This window comes from Marmota flaviventris, chromosome 3, assembly GCF_047511675.1.
Source record: "Marmota flaviventris isolate mMarFla1 chromosome 3, mMarFla1.hap1, whole genome shotgun sequence".
NCBI classification, from domain to species: Eukaryota; Metazoa; Chordata; class Mammalia; order Rodentia; family Sciuridae; genus Marmota; species Marmota flaviventris.
Genome location: NC_092500.1, coordinates 16,232,495 through 16,240,324, shown reverse-complemented (window position 1 = coordinate 16,240,324; position 7,830 = coordinate 16,232,495).

Genomic DNA, 7,830 nt, shown 5'->3' with positions numbered 1-7,830 from the left:
CAGATTGGATTCCTTGGGACGCATACTCTGAGACAAAGTTTAGCATGTAAAGTGTTTATTGCACAGTGGTCTTGGCATCAACACCCAAGGAAAAAGCATGCTGGGATGCTGGCTCAGGGACAGCCTTGTCTGACCCACAGGGAACTCTCAAGCAAGAGTCATCCTCCCGACTTGTCTCCAGTTGGACCAAGGTGGCCAATTCTTCATACTCTTGTGTAGAGCAGTCCTTGGATATGGGCCATCCTGGGAAGGAGCGTGACCTGGAATGAAGCTGCTCTCTGCGCTGGGGGAAATTTGTAGCTGAAGGCACTGCCAAAAGTAGTCCAAGGCAATGGGACAAGTTTTTCAATTGGAAGGGGCTCAGGGCAGTGCATTCCCATGTCCACCACAGTCAACAAGACATAATTATTCCGACTTGACCGATGAGGAAATAGAAGTTCAAAAGGGGTTGATAAATCATTTTCTCAAGATTATACAACTAGCTAGTGAGAACACATAAACTCCCAAGCAAGCACTGATTATACCCTATTAACTTTATTTTGTGACGCTAGAGTTTATTGGGTTGGGGTCACTCTTCTTATGTAAGGTGACTGTCATCTTGAGGATTCAGGATCAGATTAATCTATAGTTAAACACATTCCTTTTACATTATTGTGAGAGAGCACTCTAAAATATTTTCATTTATCCACACCTTGCCCTATTACTTTCACTCTCATAGACCAGTGAGTCTTTCTCATGACACTTTTGTCATTCTTGGGGACTTTCAATTTCACTTCTAAGTTATCTGTTTTTGATGCAAACTCACTGTCATCAAAAATCACTCTCAGCTACAGTCATTCTATGTTTCTTTTAAAACCCGTACTCAAGGTATTTTCAAGCTTCTAAGGTGTTTGTAAAATGTCATTGTCCACAGAAGAACATGAAAAATATTTTAGAAAAGAAAAAAAAAACCCAAATGTAAAAAATTCTGAAGCTCATTTTTAATTGGAGATGAAAAGCACAGTTCATGCAGTCCCTAGGGAGAGGCCTGGATCCAATTAGTACAGTGCACTCCCATGTCCACCCCATGGGTCAACTATTCTAATAGAAGAAAAGAATGTCGGAGGGGGTGTTAGCTTTCTGCTGCTATAACAAAATATCCAAGATAACCAACTAAAGAAGGAAAGGTTTATTTTGGAGAATGATTTCACAGTGGTTAGTCCAGGGCTAAGTGCTGCATGGTGGGACTGCGTGATGGAGAAGAACTGTCCACCTCATGGAAGCCAGGCAGCAGGAAAAATGAAGACGAGGGCTAGGGTGCCAATATCCCCTTCTAAGGCACATGCCCAATAACCTAGCTCCCTCCCATGAGGCCCCACCTCTCAAACGTTCTACCATCCCCCAACAGTGCTATGGGGTGGGACAAAGTATTTAACACATGAACCCTTAGGAGGCTTTTCAAACTACAGCTGTTTAATTGGTAGTTCCTATATGACCATGGTCCCCTCCATCCTTGTTCCCCTGCCCTATAGGTCAACATGGATTCAAGTGCTTCAAAGAAAAAGAACATCATAAAAAAAGCAGGCTCAGGAATTCAGACCTCAAGGGTTTTGTATTAGGATTCTCCAGAGAAACAGAACCAATAATACAGACAGATGCTTTGTGACTTACAGTGGGATTTTGGCCCAGTAAACCCATTGAAAATATAACTTGTAAATGCATTTAATAAGCCTAACCCAGCAATCACAGTTGAGAAGCATAGTTATAGGTCGTTTGCCCTCCAGATCTCACAGTTGACTGGGAATTATGATGCCCTGCCTGGGCCCAACCTCACGAGAGTGTATTTTATCACAGATTGCTAGCCCACAAAACCATCAAAATTCAAAGTAGGATATCCACTGAATACAAACAATGCAATGTTAGTGTCCATAAACACAGACACGTCTAGAAATGACACTTAGTTAAATATCTGGGTCCTTTGATTCAATCCAGTTGACAGACAGAATTAATGCTCACAGTTTTAACCTGAGCCTCGGAGTGTAGATGAACGAGTAGATGTGCATGTGTTTAGGTCTAAACAGACTATCACGTTCATTCATTCAAAAATATTTACAGAGCACCTCCCATTATCCTCATTCTAGCTGCACATAAGACTGATCAAGACAAATATGATTCCCATTCAAAGCTCATGTCAAAACAGTTTATAGAACATTAAGTCCTCGCAGACAAATAACATCAGTAATAACTGATAAAAGTTATAAAGGGGAAAGAGAGAGAGAGCGGTGACCATGTACTTGGATAACATACTCCTTCAGACCTTTTGCTATATAAATCTCTGAGTTTTTCAGTATTAATAAAGAATTAGCTTTTGGAATTTAAATGCAAGTTTAAGAGAACAGTCACACCCATGACTCCCCTATTAACCATTCCTAAAGGAAATCCACTTCCACATTGTGAGATCCCACTGCATTCTCCAAGTATCACAATGTCCTAAGTGCCAGAAAGTCACTCAGTGACCCAAAGTGAGCTACAAGACCTACACATTCCAACCCCAACCTTACTTTCTTGGTACTTCCCCAAACAAAGCAATACAAACATCCAGATACAAAAGGGGCAGCTTCTATCGACTAATTCCCCACGTGAATAAACTAGCGGTCAGCTCTACAAATACCTAATAGGCACCAAGCTCGCTCAACCCATTAATATTAGTCTCTTTTATTTTTATTACAGTGCTTTGCTGGATACATGTCAAAGAATACATGTAACTTTGCTTCCAGCCCTTGAACTCTATGAGTCCTCAGAATCCCACTCTGCTTGTCTGTTTTCAATGATTTCTGTTTCTTGCAATGAAAAGAACTTTGAACATGAAAAAGTAGAACATATGTCTCTTTCCAGTATCACAATGTGTCAATATTTTCCAGATCTTTGATGAGGTAGGTGTATCATTTTCCTACTATTTTTTGGAAACAGCTTTATGGATGTATAATCCACAAACTATCCAATTTGCCCATTTAAAGTGTACAATTAAATGATTTTAGTATACTCACAGATTCTGCAGCATCATCTCAATTTTAAATTACTTTCATCACTCTAAAAAGAAATTCCCCACTCTTGAGCTAATCCCTAACATCCCCATCTCCATAAATCCTACACAACCACTAATCTCCTTTATGTCTCTACAGATTTTCCAATTCTAGACATTTTATGTAAATGAAATCATACACTGTGCAGTCTTTGGTAACTGGTTTTATCCACGCTATGGCCTGTGCTCGGGGTTCACTCATACTGCAGTGAGTTTTAGTATTTCATTTCTTTGTGTAACTGAATTATATTTCACTATATGAACATTTTACATTTTGGTTATTCATTCACTAGTTGATGGACAGTTTCATGTTTTCTACCATTTGGTTATTACAAATCATGTTGCTACAGATGATTGTGTGCATATTGTGTGTGTGTGTGTTTTTTCTGGAATTTTTATTTTTTCCTCTGGTTTTATACAAAGTATATTCACACCAATTTATGTCTTTATACATGTACTTTGGATAATAATGATCACCACATTCCACAATCATTTATAACCCCATGCCCCCTCCCCTCCAACCCTTCTGCCCTATCTAGAGTTCATCTATTCCTCCCACGATCAAGATCAAACTCTGGATAGAGCATGGGAGGAATAGATGAACCCTGGATAGAGCATGGGAGGACTAGATGAACTCTAGATAGTGTGTGTTTTTAAAGGGTAAATATCTAGGAATAGAAATGCTACGTCAAGTAGAAACTCTATGTGTGTCTTCTTGAAGAATTGCTAGGCTTTTTTTCCCAGTGGCCACACAATTTCACATTCCCACCGGCAGAATCTCTATCCCTCTCTTGGAGGGGAAGGAACCCGCATCATCGCATCATAGAAAAGTGAGACTAGGATCCTGTGATGACCCATTCTTTAAAGGGCCACCACTAAAGAATCTGAAAGTAAGTACAGGCAGCAGGGTAATTCACAACCGTTATTAAGAAGAGTTTTTTAGGATGTGGCCAGTGGAGGTACCTGGGGATCTTGGTGCAGGGAGAACACAGGAGGAAGAAGCCAGATCTCAGTGAGTGACACAGTAAATAGCAGGCAAGGAGGTAAGAGTGTGTCCCAGCACATTCCTGAGATCCTGCTCTGATGGAAAGAGAAGACTCTTCCATCTCCACCAAGAAGCTGGAGGGATGCAGATGCTGTAAGACCCAGAAGATGGGGAAGCTGAGGAGGGAACAGCCTCCTAAGAGCAAGAGGACAGGTGAGCCTAGGCAGTGGGGAAACCCATTTCTCTGTGGCCAGGGATGGGAGGAGACATGTTGGCTCAGATGAAAGTGAGTTGGGGGTGTGTGTTCTGCTCTGAGAGTCTGATGATATCATCTAGAGTTTTCTATGTTGATTGGGTTCTGAGGTCCTAAGAAGATGTTAGGACACAGGCTCCTGGCTCCCTCCCTCTCTTCCTCCCCACTCCCACCGGTGCCTGGCATATGATCTGCAGAAAGAAGATGATCCTGGGCTCCCATCCTACCCCACCCACGAGGCCCCCAGTCATTTCTGTGTGGAGGGTAAGCAGACACTCAGGGGCATCAGCAGGCGTATAGTGACCGACCCATGCAAGGAAGGCTTTTCTCCCTGTGGCCCCACAATTGAGCCAACCATTGAGTGTTTTGTGTTTTCCAGGTGTTCTGGAGCATTGGTTACAGTGTTCTTCTCAGCAAGGAAGCTGGATGTTCCTGGGCAGTACCTGCAGATGGCTGAGCTATAAGTCATGAACTTGGAGGATCTTTCTGGATCCTCCTGCCTGCGCCTTAGTGTATTGTTACATGGTACCTTTTCTTGCCCTTCCTAGCTCCCCAAAGACTTCCGACTTGAAAAGTCAGGAAATAGTTGATTGTTTCTTAAAAGCGGAAGTGGTAGCGCTTCTTACGGTAAGTCTCTGCCATTCCAGTTATAAGTACCGATTTACAGAGCTTGTAGGGGCTTTCCTCAGGGAAGGAAAAAAAAAAAAGACCATCGCGCTTACCACAGCCCCTGGCTGATAGCAGAGGCATTTTAATCAAATCCAGCACAGAGAGGCAGGTTTGGTTACACTGACTCCATCTGATAATTAGCTACAAAAGTTGGACAATCTAAATAAAAAAAAAATGTTTGGCATGACTACATGTGGTTTCCAATCTAGATTACAAATTCTGGGGGTGGGGAAGCTGTACTTTCAAGTGAAATGGGAACCTTTGCTGAGGAACATAAGGACACCTCCTGGTTCACCCGGTGAACCCCACATCCCAGCAGCTGCAACCACTTAGACCATCAGAGTCTTCATCTTCCCTCCACAGAGAGTGGCCTGTCTTGGGTCCCTGGCAGTTCTGAACGTGGTCTTGCACAACCCAAGGAATGATTTTAGTATACTCACAGATTTTAGTATACTCACAGGAAGTTATGTATGCAAAGATATTTTCTTCTTGCTGCAACAAGAAAATATCTTTGCATACATAACTTCCTTGGCCCTTTTAATATTTTCCCAGGATATTGGCATCCAGGGAAACTCTTCTTCCTGTTGTTTGAATCACAACTGATGCGAGCGACCAAGAGGAGTGGTTTTACCTGAGGTCCAGGGAAGGTCTTCTTGACCTTTCCCTGGTGACTATAATAACAGTGTGACACGTTGTTATAGATCCATACGGGCACATAACATCACCTGCTCAACCTTTCCCCAGTGCTCCCCTTTCCCTCCCTCTCCCCCCTCAGCTACGGCTTTCTTATTGTTCTGTGTCTCCCGAGCTAAGCTTCTCCCTGAGTTTCCCAAAGCCCCACCCAAATAATGAAATTAAATGTGTATGATCCAAGTGACAATGTGGGAACAAATCAGGAGCAATGGGCTGGCAGGCTACATGGCTCAAAGTGGCGTAAAAGTGAGCAGCTATCCTTAAAATTCCATTAGTTCCACAGCCAATGTAGTCTATGTGACGACTCTATGTGAATTAGGAAAAAAATTCCTTGAGATCTTTATTATCATCTGCTGAGAAAGTGTTTTAACATCTCTATGAACCAGGAGGATGATATTTCCTCCCGCAGTTGTGTAGTGCACAACAGGAAGCAGCAGCCATGGCCACCACTGAGAGCTTCCGGCTCAGGTCTCAGCCTTCCTGCATCTTCTCGCCATTGTCTTCCTCTCCCCCCACCCCACCCCTCTGCCCATCTCTCTCAGCTTCCTTCTATTCTGCCTCCTTACTCCTGCCTTTTCAGGTCCCTTGGAGAAGTTTATGATCTTACTCTACTAGTTTTCTACTCCCTCTCTTACACATACCACCCTTGGTCCAAAGGTTACGTGTCCTTGACTGAAATGGCCCATCCTGAACTTTTGCTATTAATTCCCTGAAGAATTCTAGAACCATGGAGTCTCTGGAGCTAACCATCACAAAACATAGTCCAGGGTGCCAAAACACTTGAATGCTAGAAGTTATCATAGTTAATTAATTCTTGAAGTTATCATAGTTAATTAATTCATTTGTACATTGAAATCGTTTGGAAGGAAAACACTACAGTGTATCATTCCCTTTTATGGGTATATTACACCGTTAAAGGAATTTAAAGAATGCTATTTTTGTGTCTCCATCCAACAACTCTATGAAGTAGGTACCACCTACCCCTGCTACCCCACTTCACAGATGAGAAAACTGAAGCCCAGAGAGATAAGCAACTGACTTAGGCTTACACATCTGGTAACCAAACATGGGATAAGAACTTAAACATAACTGTGCTCATGGCAGGTCTCACATTTTCTGCTACATTACAGCTTCTCTGGTTCAGAAACAACGCTACCACTCTGAAGTTCTCTTTCCAGTGCAGATATCTTAAAATATGTTTGCAAAAAAAAAAAAAATCCATAAAACAAATGCCCCAATGCGAACACAAGTCCTCAGTGTAGAGTGCAGACCATTAAGTGTGCAGCAAGGCAGGCTTTGAACCAGACCTCATAAAAACACAAAGTTGAAATTGTCTCTAAGGGTTTCAGCTAAGTAGACTGAGTCCAGTGGGGAAAGCAAATCTTTTTTCAGGGCTTCACGGGACTGGAAACTGAAAGATTGAGAGCTTGTGAGAAATAACAGATACTTTTAAAAATGTTTGATTAGAAAGAGAAGAACAGTAGAAGAGCTTTTAAAAATTAATAAATAAATAAATATGCATGCATTTATATATATATGTATGTATATATATATATTTATATATATATATGAGTCATAACTTTAGGACTAAAAGGGACCAGGAAAAGTACCTAAAATGTCCCCTATTTTATAAAAAGAATCAATATTTTGAGTCACAGCTAGGACCAGCTACATAATTCACAGGACTCAGTGCAAAATGAAATCTTGGTGCTCCCTGTTGGAAAATTATTAAGAATTTCACGATGGAGATAGCAGATCACTAAACCAAGTATGGGGTCCTTCTGAGAACAGGGCCTGATGTAACTACTCAGGACATGCCCCTAGGAAGCCAGCCTTGGTCACAGTGCTGTTAATACCAGCATTTTACATCTATTTGGCAATTTACGGTTTACATAGCCTTCTCACAGATAATCGAATTTGAGTTTCCCAATAGCTCAGTGGAGTAGAATGAGAGTCATCTTCATTTTAAACACTTCCACGTGGAATGAATTTACCAACCATGACAATCTGATTGACTAAGATGGTCCTCTGCACCTTGTTCCATTTTTGTTGAATGTCGTGGTATCTATTAAATTAAATAGGATGCAGTTAATTTGCTTGTGGCTTTTCATTCAGCAAACTGGCGCTGAGGATTAAACAGAGAAGCCAAGCACTTTGGTGAGCATTTCA